The 13,387-nt window shown below is 51.8% G+C and overlaps 1 protein-coding gene across 2 annotated transcripts in view; it reads right to left on the bottom strand.

The window, feature by feature from the left end:
• Positions 1-13,387, bottom strand: part of GDPD5 (glycerophosphodiester phosphodiesterase domain containing 5) — a 99,342-nt gene that overhangs the window by 77,650 nt on the left and 8,305 nt on the right. The window lies entirely within an intron of this gene.

Below are 13,387 nucleotides of genomic sequence, written 5' to 3'. Positions count from 1 at the left end.
CATCCCCATTTCTCTTTCTACATCCTTCTGTGACAGACTCATTCCACCCTCTGAAATTTTCATTAAACCCAGGAGGACCAATGATCTTTTTCTGCAGCCCCAATGAGAGCAGCATTCACCAAACAAGAGGCAGTGGTAGTGGGGAACCAACACAGCACAAACATCCCCTGTTTGCCAGTTTAACCCCTCCAGCAGCCTGTCAGCATATTCCAGAGCAGTCACCACCCAAATATCACATTTTCACTTGCACTGGACAATAATTAGGACACCCCAGCTCCCAAGAGTCAATGAAATAGAGTGAAACCCACCAGAAGTCTCAGGCTGGCCTTCTGTGAGCAGCTCTGTGTCCCACCAAGGACCAGAAATGCTGTGTTCAAGGCTCTGCCTTTGCTAAGTGCTCCTTAATCTGCCCCAGAGGTTCATAATCAGAAGGAATTGTTCCCTGTGAGGGTGGGCAGGCTCTGGCACAGGGTGCCCAGAGCAGCTGTGGCTGTCCCTGGATCCCTGCAAGTGTCCAAAGCCAGGCTGGACAGGGTTTGGAGCAGCCTGGGATAGTGGAAGGTGTCCCTGCCCCTGGACATGGATGAGCTTTAAGGTCTCTCCAAACCCAAACCTTTCCACGTGTTCTAAAAACCCAAACCCAACAACAGCACAGTTGCACAAAGCAGGTTTGCCAAGAGGCCAAAAAGAGGAAGAAGTTAAAGCTGTGATTTCTAAAGATGGTGATTGATGTGCTGCAAGCACACCCTGGCAGGGGAGGAGGATAAATTAGCACCAACAGCCCAAGCTGACACATCTCTGCTCCTGGCCTCCTGTCACCTCTGGCACAGGGATCCAGCTGCAGCAGCAGACTCTGTGACTCCAACCCAGCCCCATGATTAACTCATGCTGTTAATTACAGGATGTAAACAGTGCCCTCAGCTGACCCCCAGCCAGGCCAGGCATTGGCAGCTCAGGCTGTGCCCTCGTGGTTGCACGTGTGCCACTGCAGTCCCCTCCCTGCTGGGACACAGGAATGGCACCAGCTGCCCTTGGCAGTCCTGCCCCAACTCCTTCCACTCTGCAGGGGACAAACCTCAGTGCTGAGAGCTCACAGGGCTCCTGTCCCAAATAACAATCCAGGATTAAAGCCCTGTGGCAGCCCAAACACCCAAGGGACTTAGAGCCCAAAAACCTCGAGGGACTCAGCCTAGTGCTTCCCAAGCTGCTGGGGATGGACACTGGGAGAGCCCTGCAAGGCAGGAACTGGGAGTACTGGTGGATGAACAGCTGGACACGTGCTCTGGTACCCAGAAACCTCCAGACCCTGGGCTGAGGGGGGATCCTGCCCCTGAGCCCAGGTGAGACCCCTGCCCCAGCCCTGGACACACAGCAGCAGCACCTGGAGCTGCTGGAGAGAGCCCAGAGGAGGCTCCAGAGCTGCTCCAGGGCTGGAGCCAGGCTGGGAGAGCTGGGGGTGCTCACCTGGAGAGGAGCAGCTCCAGGGAGAGCTGGAGAGGGACTGGGGATGAAGGGACAGGACACAGGGAATGGCTCCCATGCCAGAGGGGAGGGCTGGATGGGATACAGGGATGGAATTCCTGGCTGTCAGGGTGCCCTGAGCAGCTGTGGCTGTTTCATCCCTGGAAGTGTCCAAGGCCAGGCTGGACAGGGCTTGGAGCAGGCTGGGATAGTGGAAGTGTCCCTGCCATGGCAGGGGTGGATCACCATCATCACTGGATGATGTTTAAAGGCCCATTCCAACCTGAGGTGCTCTGTTATCCTCTGGTTCCTGAGCCAGTTCCAGTCCCCAGAGTCCACAGGTGGTGGTGCCTCGCTCACCACAAGATCCTGAAACACTTTCCAAGTTTGCTGTGCCACAAGAGCCTCACAGCTGTCAGTGAGATATTGAACAAAAAGGACCCCTCAGGCAGCAACCTGCAAGGGCTGCCAGCAAGAGAGCAAGGCAGCCAGCACTGGCAGCCCAGCACGTGTCACCATGACCTGCTGCTGCTCCAGGAACAGCATTCCTCCAGAGGCACAGCCAGATAACACAGACAAGGGCACCCAAGGAGTTATTCCTGACAAACACTCCTTCAATGCCTTTTCTTGCTGTAATCTTCCCAAACTTCTTTCTGGGTTTTCATCTAAATTCCTCAGAGGAGAGCAGATCCCACCAGCCCAGGAGATACCTGGCTCTGGGAGTGAATAAACCAATGTGTGGTTTTACAAACACACTTTGAGCCTTTCCACCAAAGGAAAAGCAAACAAATGTTCCCCTATCTCCCAGGAAGTTTGTCCTCACGTTAGCTTTCCTCTCAGCCTTTCTGCAGGCAGCTTTTAAAACATGAGAAAAGCCCTTTTTCTTGTTAAATTCATAACCAGGAGGCAGAGTCAGGAGTCCCAGGCTGCTTTTTGAGCTGCAAACACTGAGAAGAGCAGATGAGCTCAAGTGTGGTTGAGTATTCCACCTGTGGCATGGGGCATCCCTGCCACCCATCCCAAAGGGCTGGGAAGGTCTCAGGGGCAAAATGACTTAGAATAATGGAATGGTTGGGCTTGGAAGGGACCTCAGAGCCCATCCAGACCCAGCCCTGCCATGGGCAGGGACCTTCCACTGCCCCACACTGCTCCAAGCTCCATCCAGCTTGTGCCAGCACAAACCAAGCCTGTCTGAGCTCAGCTCAGCTCACGGGTCCCTCCCAGCTCAGGCTATTCTGTGAGCATTTCAGAGGGGCTACCAACACACCTGGGGGCTTCTTAAGCACTCCTCTCCTTCCAAAGGTTCAGTTTAAAAACTGATTTTCCCCAGAGGATGCACCACAAGCTGCCCTCAGGTCAAACGAGCTGGGCACAGCTAAGGTCAGCCTGGTGTTTATCTCCCTCAAAGCTGCCTGTGCCTAGCAAGCCAGGCTCCCCTCTCCAAACACTGCATTAGTGGGGATCAGCCAGGGCAGCACAGAGCCAGGCCACCCCCAGCTGTCACCTCGAGGGCACCTGGCTCGTGCCAGCATTCTGCAGGGGACAGAGATGCTTCTGATTCAGGATGGAGGGGTCTTTGCATGAGGTATCCATGGCACTGCAGCCCTTGAGCAGCCCTGGTTCAGAACACAAAGCTAAAAAGTAAAAAAATATCAAACCAAAACACAAAGTAAGAGTTTGGGAATCATTTTTAGCACCAGAATATTTCAGTTTCCCCTCGGTGCTTTCACATTCACCCGTGGCTAATCTCTGCTCAGACACTCTCTGGTGACACTGATTTTGTGTAAATCCAGGGATTAAAGGGGGTTATCCAGAGGGCCAAGGGCAGCCTGAACCAACAGGAGCTGGAGCACAGTCCCTGCAGCCCCCTGGAGCTCAGTCCCCATCCCAAGGATGTGACACAAAGGTTCCCCAGGGCATCCTGCAGCACCCAGCTAAGGCTGGCACCCCTGGCCAGGGCCTGGCTGGGACCAAACCAGGGACAGGACAGCAGCCAAAAACTCCCCACCAGAGGCAAGGAGCCTCCTGGAGCCCTCACATGGTTCCACCAAGAGCATGGGGTCCAACACAGCCAGCACACAGCTCCAAGGCATAAATCCTGATATCAATCACAATCCTTTAAAGCCTAAAGGATGCCACACCAGGAAGACCAAGTTTCCTAGGTTTTTAATGGGAATCTGCTTTTAAGAGCAGATCCCACCTCTAGATTTATTGCAAAACTAAGAAATAAAGTTGTATTGAAACAGAATCATCCAGGTTGGGAAAGGCCTCTGAGTCCAGCTGTTAACCAGCAGTGCTGTGCCACAAATCCACAAAACTCCTGAGCCCTCCCAGGGGCTGTGATTCCACCATTCCCCAGTCAGCCTGCCCCAGTGCCTGACCACTCCTCCAGGGAAGGAATTTCTCCCCACATCCAACCTAAACTTCCCCCAGCACTTCCTCCCATCCTGTCACTTGTTATGTTTGGGACACAAGTGTGACACACCAGTGCAAGAGGCCTCCAAACAACTGGAGGCTGGGAATGTTTATCTGCTAACTCCATTCCTCTGCTCCTTCCTATGCCTCTGGATCAGCTCTGCATCGAAGACTTTCCAAAAGTCCCTTCCCTGGGGCCCAAACTCTGGGGCAAGGAGATAAAAGGGACAAAAGAGAAGTGCAAACAACTTCTGCAGGGTCAGCAGTGAGTTCTGGCACCTGACCTGATGGATTGGTTTCCTTCTGAGGGACTGGAATGGAAGGAAGAGGATCAGTGCTCCAGAAGACCAGCACTGCCACAGCTGGATCTGTGGAGCATTACTGATCCAAAGCAGGACCCAGATTTGTCATTTCTGGGCATTTCCAGTGCTGTTATCCCTTAGACAAAAGCAGCAGTGCTTAGAAGAGTGCCCAGTACCCCACAGTCCCAAATTCCTGCCACCTTCCTCCAGCAAGGAATGCCACAGGGAACATCACTATGGGAGTTATGGTCTCCCAGGAGGAGGGAAGGAGGAATCTCACCCTGCTTCCCAGGAGTCAGCCAAGAGCTGCAGATCCTCTGCCTGGCCAGCACCAGCTCAGCACTTCGGTGTCTGGCCCCTGCTAAAGAGAGATTCACCATTTCCCCCACATCTCCTTCAAAACTGCTCCCAGAAGCAATTTATTTATTATCTTAATTAGAAACAACATTAAGGAATCACAGAGAACAGCCCAACAGCTCTGCTGCAGCAGGCACTGCAATCCCAGCTCCCACAGCATCCCCACCACTGCTGTGCTCCCAGTGCAATTTGTTCAACCCCTCTTGTCCCCCTGGGACAGCAGCAAACAGTTTGGACACTAAACAGAGGCTAAAAACACAGCTGGCTTTGGACCAGATGCAGGTAAAGCCACGGTGACTGGGCTGCAGCAAGGAGAGATGCTCAGAGCACTCTGGGACAGGCTTTTATCATCTGTCAAGGCAGCAAACAGCAGCACTCCCAGGCAGCTCTCCAGTCAATGATCATTTCAGGGGGTTACCTGCAGTTCCCAACCACAGGCTGTGAAAAGGGCACAGAAAGGAGAGGGGTTTTTTTCAGACTTCCATGCAAGAACATCCTTTACCACTGCCCAAGGGAAAGAGGCTTTCAATAGCCACCACATTTGATCCTGAAGTGCCAGGTTTCCATCGGAGCACCTCTCACCAGCTCAGACTGGTAATTACTGTGTTTACTGTGGGTGTTGGCCTTATCAACAGGATGACTGCCCTGCCTCTGCTGAGCCACGATAGCATCCCTTAAAACAGGTTCTCATCAAGTGTTGTTTCACCAGCCCATGTGATTTCCAGCTAAGCAGAGAGGGCAGAGCCCCCCAGGCCACTGCTGCCCTTCCCAGTTCACTCCATGAGCCCTCCAAAGCCTGTCATGGAATATTCACCCAGCTGCCTTTCCCTTTCCTCCCTGGCACAAAGCACCAGCAGCTCCCTGCAGGAAGCTCCTCTGATAAAGACTGGAAGGACCTGGAAGTTCTTATCTGGAGTCTGGGGGATATTTTCCAAAAGAAACAGGTCAGAGTGGAGTTACTTACATCCTTAAGCCTGGAATATCCACGGGTTTATCACTCCTGCATGTGGCACATGGAATTGTTCAGTTCTAACTTAAATTCACATGCCCACAGTGCAGTCCAAGTGGAGAGATCAGCATCTCTCCCATGCTGCTCTGTCTAAGCCTGGTTTATGACAGATTTTCCTTGGAAATGTTCCTGAAGGACAAATCCAATCTTGTCTCTTGATGACTTCCAGGAATGGGGCAGCCAGAGCTTCTTTGTGCAACCTGGGCCAGGGCCCAACCATTGCTTTGGGATTCTTGGGCATCGGAAAATGACATCAATTAAAAATATTAATCTTGTCTCCCAAAATGGAAGCATTTGAAAGGGTTTGAAATTAGGCTGGCCACAAAAAGACCGTTTTTCCCCCCTAAGGAAGAAACTGGCTCTCCCAGGAGGAGACTACATGGATTGAAGGGATGAAACCTAGAAAGTCTGTCAGACTTTGCAGTCACATGTAGAATCAGGAATCACTGAGGTTGGAAAAGCCCTCCAGGATCACAGAGTCATTAACCCAGCCCTGCCAAGTTCAAGGGTGAAGCCAGAAGCTGCTCTGACACTTAATTCCCTCCATCAGCACTAAAACATCTGGTTTGGCCATCCTGTGATGGGGATCTGGGCAGAAATAACAAAGAAAAACAAGAGAGCTGAGCAGGACAAAGGAAGGTAAAGCAGAGACTAAATCTGAGCCCATCCATCATCATCAGGAGAGCTCTTCCCACGATGGGGAGGAAGGGGAAGGAGCCATGGGGAACAATTGCTCCAGGGAAGGGGAAGCAGCATTGTCTGAGAGATTTAACAGAAAAGCACACACACCAATCCCCCATCCCTCAAAAAAAAAGGAAAGAAAAAACATTCCCATAGTCTTTGGGAAGGCTCAGCTCCACCTTGACATCACACCTCTCTCTGAGCCAGAAGGGAAGAGAAGCTGCTTTGTTTGGTTTTTTTCCCCCCAAGCTGCACTACCAGCCCTTTTCCCCAGGAAGGAAACCTTCCACACTCCCCTTCCCCTCCAGCCTGCAAAGGCTGAGCACTCTCCTTATTCCAGCCCCCCAGGAGCCCTGACAGTGCAAGGAAGCAGGAGCTAAATGCAGCAGCTCCCCACTGGGCCAGGAACTCAAACCCTGGGACAGCAGGAATTCTGCAACCCTTGCAGGAGCTTCCATGGGAAAGCAAGCAGACCTTTCACTGAGACAATCCCCCTCTTTCCTGCAAGGAAGAGCTGAGGGACAGGTGGGAGAGACAGGGCTGTGCACATCCTATGTGGAGGTGATCAAACTCCTGGCTCCATCTCACTCACCTCCAAGCTTCCCTGCTGTAACATGATTGCAGCTGAATTTTACTCCACTTAAGCCTTTCCCAAAATTCCTGGGCTCCTTTGAGGTACCTCTTCCCCTCATCAGAAGCTCTGCAGAAATTAAATCCTATTAATGCATGAGTCTCATGCATAACTGTGACATTCTGGGGATTTTCACTGGCAGGCTCAGCAGAAGAGGAGAAGTCCCTCAAATGCCAAACACCCCAGACATCTGAGGCTTCTTTCTGTGCTCAGGATTCAGTGCTAATCCCAAAGCTCCTCAGCCCTGTCCCACCCTCCTTCCCTACCTTGGATCACTCGTGTCCCATCCCTGGGAGTGTCCAAGGCCAGGCTGGACAGGGCTTGGAGTACCCAGGACTAAGGAAGGTGTCCCTGCTCACAGCAGGGTGTGGCACTGATGATCCCAAAGTCCCTCCCACCTAACCTGGTCTGATTCCATGATTCCCAGTCCCTCCAGGTAGAGGGTTTTAATGGATCTCAAACACTGCAGGAGCCTCCAAGCTCTTCAGCACTTGCTTTTTTTAAGTGCTGGAAATGTCAAATCTTTGCACCTCTGCCCAAAGCAAAGTGGACACACCTGCTTACCATCCACCAGCCCCATTATCTCTAAACCTTTCCCTACAAATATCCTGTGCTCCAATGCTACAGCAGCAACACCCGGGCACATCCCTCTCCTTCCACACTCCCAGGTTTCTAGAGATGCTCTGGAAATGGGCTTTCCCCCAACAGGCACCAGCTGAGGGGACTGATCTGGGCTGCCCTGGCCCAGCAAGCAGAGGGACATGCCAGAAGCACAGATGCCACCCAGCTCCACTCCCACCTCTGCACTCCCAGGTTAGGCAGGCTGACAGCCAGACCCTGGAAAGCAAAATCCCTTTTCTGAAGTTCTCCCCACTTCTTTCCCTGCAGCACCTCCACAGAGGCAGAGCCCTGTTTCCAGGGAACATTTTCCACCCAAATGTGAAGGGAAGCAGCACGTGATCCAACTCTGCCATCTGCTTTCCAAGGGGGCTTTCTCCTCTGAAAACTCACAGTAAAATGCACCAACCAAACAAAAAACACCCCCAAAACAACAAGGCCTCCCTCCCTTAACCATAATAAGAAGCCCTGCAGCAGCTTGGGGAGGCAGAAGTCCTTAAAGGGCAGATATTTTCTGTCCATTATCTGAGACATCTTTCTAGGCTCCATTAAGCACATCACAAATTTACTTTTGTCCCTGGAAGTACAGATGGCATTTGAGCTAAAGATTAGGATCCCATTTCCTTCCTCTGAAGCAAAAGCAAACATCAGCAAGGGCTGCTGGGGTTAACCTCTAATTATTGCACAAGAAGCCCCAATCCACAGCTCTAAAAGGATCTTCAGAGCTCAGAGCCCTTGCAGGGCCTGAAGGGGCTCCAGGAGAGGGACTGGGGACAAGGGATGGAGGGACAGGACACAGGGAATGGCTCCCACTGCCAGAGGGCAGGGCTGGATGGGATATTGGGAATTAGGAATTGTTCCCTGGGAGGGTGGGCAGGCCCTGGCATAAGGTGCCCAGAGCAGCTGGGGCTTCCTTATCCCTTGGGAGTGTCCAAGGCCAGGTTGGACAGGGCTTGGAGCAGCCTGGGATGATGAGCTGAGCTCATCTTTAGGGTCCCTTCCAACCCAAACCTTTCTGTGGTTCAAGGTTTGCTCCCACTCCAGGGAGAGCCTGGACCCCAAAGAACAGGGCTGTAAATCAGACACACCCAGCTCAGGGCCAGCCAGTGCTGGATTTCATCCCATCCCAAAAGGAATTAAACCAGCTGAAAAATGGAATTGAGGCTTTGGGACAGGTTTGAGGGAGGCAGGTTTTGAAGCCAAGGCTGTGCATGGAGAGCGAGGACATGGCAGGGGAAGAGGGAATCTCTTCAGGATCTCGTCCCTCAGATCCCAAACCCCACCTGAGCTGTGACATCCCCTCTCCCAGAGAAGCCTCCAGCTGTGGCATCTGGCACCAGGTCACCAGAAGATGCTTTATCACACCTTGCTTAGCATCTTCCCAAGAAAAATCCTGGACAAAACACATCCAAGGGAGGTTCTTCCTCATGGCCAGGCTTCCTAGGAGTGGGAATGATCCCTGCCTGGGGTTGGCTCTGCACAGAGCTCAATTCCTCCTGTCAGCATCCAGGCTGTGGCAGCACTGAACCTTTCCACTCCCCTGCTGTAAAACTGAGTTATTCTGAGCTCAGAACTGACACCAAGTCAAGCTCCATCTGCTTCCACCACGACAGAGATTCCTCTGAGGTTGCTCTGCTGAGCACCTGTGGCATTGCTGCCATGGCTCCAGCTCAGGGTTTATTCTGGGCTGGGTACAAGGCACTGTCTGTGTGATTTTAAAGTGCTCAGCCCAGTGCTGTGCACAGCATCAGCAAGTGGGGGGTCTGGAGTAAGGAGAAAAACAGAACCATGACAGGAAAAACTCAGGACATGGCTCTTTCCAGAGCCATTTTTTGCCACATGGAAGCTCCACAAGTTTCAGCAGAATCAGAGAAGCATCCCACCCACACAGTTTAATTCAGAGCTTGTTTTAAATTAAGCTGTTAAACTATCAAGAGGTGTAACAGCAGGATAAGAAAGCAAATGGCACAGCAGCATTATCTTTGTACCCAACAAGAAACAGGATGGAAAAGACTCAAGGATGAGTATTTCTGAAAGCAGGGAGGTTTGATGGAGAGCTGGAGGAGCAGAGGAAGCCAAGCAGCAGCACAGCAGGCGGCAGGCAGGGACTCAGCAGCAGGATTTGCTCCAGAGAGACAAATCACCATCCATCAAGGGCTTGGGTGACAAATCCATTTGTGCTGGATAAATAAGGAGAGCCAAGCCAAGCCAAGCTTGCCCATGGCCAAGAGCAGCAGCAGAGTCACTGCACTGAGTGACAGCTCAGAGGTGATGTGTCACTGCCACAGCACCTTGTGGGAAGTTCTGCTGCACCCTCAGCTCCTCCAGAGCCCAAATAAGCACTGACATTTCTGGAGATGCTGTCAGCAGCCCCACTTGGGCAGGCACCCATGCATGCACTGCCTGTGGGCTGGGCAGAACCCTCACCTCTGCCCTGGGAGAGCTGGGGGTGCTCACCTGGAGAGGAGAAAGAGCCAGAGAGAGCTCAGGGCCCTTCCAGGAGAGCTGAGAGGGACTGGGGACAAGGCATGGAGGGACAGCACACAGGGAATGGCTCAGTGCCAGAGGGCAGGGCTGAGGTCAGGATCTCACTGGACCAGCAGTGCAAGGTCCTGAACTGCCAGGAAAACACAAGCCTGAGTGACACACAGAGTTGTGTCACTGCTGTCCCCAGCCTGGCAGCAAATAACCTCACAGCACAGGGAAGACCTTGGGGAGATGACATCTCAAGATAAAATTTCCTTTATTCTCACCTTTTAGTCTGGATGGAGTGAATTCTTTGGGGACACTGGATATTCCCTCAGGGACTGGACCCAGAGCAGCCTCAAACACTCTCCTGACAAACCAGTTTTCACTTTTTTCTGTGGTTTTTATCCCCCAACAACAGCTCACGGGTTGTCCTAAGGAGACCCACGTTCAGTGTGAAGCAGCACATTTTTTCAACAATCTTTCAGAGAGCCGAGTGATGCTGGTGGTGTTCCACCCCCAGAGGGAGGTTATTCCTGGGATCTCCCATGCTCAGCATCCCCTCCTCACAGAGAGTGCCACTTCCAGATGGAAAGCAAGGAGCCAACACATTCTCTGCTCCCAAATCATTCACAGAGCCACCCCCAGAGTTTGGGAACCAGTGGGGAGCAGCAGAGGCAGGTTCAGCTGCCAGGCACCTCCACTGGCTCTCAGGGAAAAGTGGCCAAAAATAGCTCAGACACCTCCTCCCAGCCCCATAAAACTGGGATTTCACTCCTATCCCATTGATCCATGGGATAAATGCCTCCCCCACACCCCTCAGTCACTACAAGCAGGGAGCTGAGTGGGTTTGGAGAGCTCTGTTACACTCCCAGGCCACCAAAGTGCCCTCAGCCACCAGGATGAATACCAACAACACTCAGGGAATGGGTTTTGGATGCACAGCACCCCAGGGGAGCATCCCACGAGGTGGTGAAGCATTCCCTGTGGCACTGCTGCAGCAGAGTTTTCCCATTGCCACCTTCCCAGCCTGGTGGTCCCAAAGATGCTCTGGGAGCTGGGATTGTTGGCTCAGGCACAACCAGCCCTGTGCCAAACCCCTCCCCCTGCAGAGCTCCCAGAGCTATTTTGGGCAGGTTCAGCCAAAGCTGAAGTTGTTTCTGGTGTCTGCTGAATGTCCATCAAGGCAGGGAAATAAATAATAAACAATCACAAAAACAAGGGTTCATCTTCAGGCTTTTGCACTGGAGAAAAACTGCTAGGAAGGAAAAGGGAAGGAGAACAACTACTACAGACTGCATTGTCCCATTCCATTTCCTCAGTGGGCCTGAGCCAGTGATCATGGCTAAAACTGACAACCAAAGCAGAGTAAAAATTCTGTAGGAAAATTCTGGAGCCAGGCAAAGGCTCCCACCCAGCATCTTCCAGACCCTCTCTGCCACCTCAGCCTGCACCACCCCCCTAAAAACCTCCCAGACAAAGAGGTTCTGTCAGAAGGCAAGGAGCAGCACCCACAAAGGTGGATTAATGGGAAATAAACTCAAGGAATAAATCAATCTCCATGTCTGCCTTTCTACAAGAGTTCACACCCTCATCTTGCCCCACCAAAGCAATGCCATGCCCTTTATTTTTATTATTTTTTTAAGTCACTAGAAAATACACCTATTTTCTTGGCCAAAAGCACTGATGGCTGCAAGGAAAAGAGGGATGATCCCAAATCTCTTCAATATCTGACACCTTTCCTTTCAGAGCATCACCCTAAGTTTTGTCACATTATCTGAGGACAAATAACCAACAAAGTATTTCTTTGTGGTGCTCCATTTAAAAGGCAGATAAAAAGCTCAGTCCTTTCCTGTTCCCATGGAGAAACAGGAGGGAGATGGCACAAGCAAGAGCAAAACCCCCAGAGCTCCAGGATGGCCATGGCAGACAGGTCTTAATTTGATTTTTCATCCCTTTAAAGCTCTCTAAAAGCCAGACAAGTGGCAAACCCTTTTTTTCTCTTTTTGCCACATCTGTAAATGATGGGCAGAATGAAGAGATCAGACTCTACAAATGGTTTCACCTCCAGAGCAAGAAAAATATTCAAATGCAGCCCTCGTGTTGCATGGCAGGGAGAGGATTTATTACTGCTGGGACACAGGACTTCCCCCACAGGCTGCCTTCCCAAATTCCCAAGCCTCCCACCTGGCACTGAGCCCTGGGGGGAATCCAGACACCTCAGCAGTCCCTGTCTGTCCACTCACAGCATCACTGACTTCCAAGCCCAGCCACTTGCAGCAATATTTATTTTTTCAATCCCAGCTCCAGTGCCTCAGCCCAGCTCTGCCATTTAGCAAGCATTAAACCTGATGGGGCATGAGACAGAACAGGGTTTTCCTCACAGCCCTGTCCAAGAGCTGACAGCCACAAGTCTTTTAGGCAGGATTTATTTCATACCTTTCCTTCACAGGAAAAAAAAAAAAAAAACCCAACCCAAAAAACAACATAAAACCAGATAAGAAAATCTAACAGCCTTTTGGAATCAAACATATGGGATCAGTCTAGGAGGAGAATATCTCATAAGCTTCAGGCAATGCTGAAACACAGCAGTCAGTTTTAGGGAGGCCAGACAAAAGCAAGCAGGAGAATACAGACTCCAGGCTGCCCCACAGTTGTATTCCACTTCCAGCTTGAAGCTTCCAGAAAATCCCTTCTAAGAAGGAGGAATTGGGTCAGGGCTCCAGTTTGCAGCTCTCCATGTCAAAAGGAGATTTGAAGTCACTGCAGCCCCTTCCCTCCAAAGCTGCTTTGTGCTTCTGACTGCTTTTAAACCAGAGAAATGTGGCAGTGCCTCAGGCCTGAGGGATTGGAGCTGTCAGAGCACCAAGGATGCTCCTTCTCCCCATCTGTACAGTCAGCCCAGACAGAACCATCAGCAGATCAAGTCTGGGAGAAATCAGATGGCTTTGCTCATCAGGCACTGGAATTGCACAGCCCCAGGAACTCCTGTTCCCTCTTATTTTAACTCTGGTCCTTTGGGATCAGGCTGCTCTGACAAAGCCCAGGCAGAGGCACCAGGGGCTGATAAACCTCACGAGCTGCTCACACAGCTGAGAGCAGCAACTGCCAGCTGGGAAATTGGGAACAATTTGGGAGCTCCAGGGTCAGGCTGACCTTGGGCACAGCAGCAGGGAACAGCACCCAGCATTTGCTCCCACTTTTGTCCAAACCCATCTCCTCAACAGCTCCAGCCAAGCTGATTTTCCTCAGATTAAGCCCAGCTCAGGCAGCCTAAAGCCTGGCTTTGAGAGGGACAGGACACAGAGAATGGCTTCCCACTGCCAGATGGGATTTTGGGAAGGAATTCTTGGCTGTGAGGGTGGGCATGCCCTGGAGAAGCTGTGGCTGCCCCTGGATCCCTGGCAGTGCCCAAGGCCAAGCAATTCTCCACCACTTCACCCTCTG

The sequence above is a fragment of the Serinus canaria genome, chromosome 1, assembly GCF_022539315.1.
Source record: "Serinus canaria isolate serCan28SL12 chromosome 1, serCan2020, whole genome shotgun sequence".
Classification (NCBI taxonomy): domain Eukaryota; kingdom Metazoa; phylum Chordata; class Aves; order Passeriformes; family Fringillidae; genus Serinus; species Serinus canaria.
The sequence above is the reverse complement of the archived record's forward strand: the minus strand, read 5'-3'. Positions and strand labels throughout refer to the sequence as shown.